This window comes from Arachis ipaensis, chromosome B4 (genome assembly GCF_059453495.1).
Source record: "Arachis ipaensis isolate K30076 ecotype BB chromosome B4, ASM5945349v1, whole genome shotgun sequence".
Classification (NCBI taxonomy): Eukaryota; Viridiplantae; Streptophyta; class Magnoliopsida; order Fabales; family Fabaceae; genus Arachis; species Arachis ipaensis.
The window spans coordinates 89,756,841-89,759,035 of NC_142439.1; the positions used below are offsets into that span (position 1 = coordinate 89,756,841).

The 2,195-nt window shown below is 42.0% G+C and overlaps 1 non-coding gene across 1 annotated transcript; it reads right to left on the reverse strand.

The window, feature by feature from the left end:
* Positions 1-934: 934 nt before the first annotated feature.
* On the reverse strand, positions 935-1,038 carry LOC148568314 (small nucleolar RNA R71). The gene has a single exon (XR_015881536.1). It is a non-coding gene; the product is annotated as a small nucleolar RNA R71 (small nucleolar RNA).
* Between the last annotated feature and the right edge of the window lie 1,157 nt (positions 1,039-2,195).

Below are 2,195 nucleotides of genomic sequence, written 5' to 3' on the forward strand. Positions count from 1 at the left end.
GCCGGAAGGAATTTTGCCGATCGTGCAATTTCCTAAATCGTAGCATAACTAGTTTATGTGCATCAAGTTTATGGCGCCGTTGCCGGGGATTGGTTTTCGATTGACAATTCTCCAATTGGAAGTTAACTAGATTGAGCATTTTTTTTTGTTTTGATTAATTCAGTACAAGTTACTTGTTGAATTTTAATTTCTGCACTCTGTTACATGCTTTCTTTCTTTATGCCTTTAAATTCAAGCAACTAACTCACTGACTCACTAACTGTTTGAATTAATTCCTCAATTGCCTTAACCATACTCTTCCATTAACCAAGAGTATTTCACTTGTTTGTTGCCTGTGCTGTGTTCTTGTATGACAGGTAGGAGAGGAGAGACATCAACTCCTCCATATACTGAACCAGAGAGGACCCTTCATAGACTTAGAAGGGAAGCAAGAGGGAAGAGAGTACTGGGAGAAGAAGAATCTGAAGGAGAATCTGAGGACAATTTTGAGGAAGCTTTAGATCTCAACATGGATAGAGAAGTACACAACCATGAGAGAGCTGATGGAAACAATGCTATTCCTGAGAGGAGGGTTCTTAGTTCATACATAAACCCAACCTCTGGGAATTGTGGTAGCAGCATTCAGAAACCACCCATTCAGGCCAACAATTTTGAGCTCAAACCACAGCTAATATCACTTATGGAGAATCATTGTTCATTTGGTGGGAGTGCTAATGAAGATCCTAACCAACACCTCACAAAATTCCTGAGAATTTGTGACACTGTGAAGTCCAATGGAGTCCAGGAAGATGCCTATAAACTGCTTTTGTTCCCATTTTCACTTAGGGACAAAGCAGCTAAGTGGCTGGAATCATTCCCAAGGGGGAGTCTAACAACATGGGATGAGGTGGAAAGCAAGTTTCTGGCACGTTTCTACCCCCCACAAAAGGTCAATAGGCTTCGATCTGAGGTTCAGACTTTTAGACAACAAGATGGTGAAACTCTCTACGAGGCATGGGAGAGATTCAAGGATTTGACAAGGAAATGCCCACCAGACATGTTCCATGATTGGGTGCAATTGCATATTTTCTATGATGGACTCTCTTATGAATCAAGGAAGGCTGTAGACCATTCATCAGGAGGTTCATTGAACAGGAAAAAGACTGTGGAAGAGGCCATTGAAGTGATTGAGACAGTGGCTGAGAATGAGTACTACTATGCATCAGAAAGGCACAACACTAAGGGAGTCATGGAGCTGAACCATGTTGATACAATTCTAGCCCAAAACAAGGTGTTTGCCAAGCAACTAGCAGAGCTTACCAGGCAATTAGAAACAAAGCAAGTGGCTGCAATACACACACAAGATCAAGAGGAAGTAAGCATTGAAGGAGGTGATTGGGAAGAGGCCAACTATGTGGGAAACCAACAAAGGCAATCATATGATCCACACTCCAACACTTACAACCCAGGATGGAAAAATCACCCAAACTTTGGGTGGGGGAACCAACAAACCCAACCACAAAACCACAAACCTTACAACCACAACCAACATAACAATTCCACATACCAAAACTCCAACCAAAGATCATACCAAGCCACACAAAACACTTACCCCCAACCATCATATCATGGCCAAAATAATCAACCTACCCAACTTAATCCGAACCAACAATTTCAAGATCAATTAAACCGGATAGAAGGAATGATGGCAACCATGAGTCAAGACATAACCGAATTGAAAAGCTTCAGGGATGATGTGAGAGCTACCTTAAGAAACCATGGTGAAAAACTCAAGAGGATGGAGTCTCAAGTAGGAGAGCTATCTCAACAGGCCGTCAAATCAACTGCAGTGTTCCCTAGTGACACAGAAAAGAATCCTAAAGGGGAACAAAAGAGAGTGAAATGGGAAGAATGCAAGGCCATCACGATATTGAAGGAAGTTTCAGAAGAAGAAGGAATCAGGCCCTCAGAGCAGGAGCCAGAAATCTTGAAGGAAGGTGTGGAAGAAGTTAAGCAGGAAAGTGGAACTGAGCAAGCCAAGGAACTGCAAAAAGGCATGCTGGAAATATACCAACCAAAAGCACCATTTCCTCAGAGGTTAGGAGGAGGTGAAAAAGGGAAAACCTATTCAAGGTTTTTAGAGACATTTAACTCTCTCCATGTCAATATTCCCTTTCTTGAGATTCTCCATCAAATGCCTACACACATCAAGTATT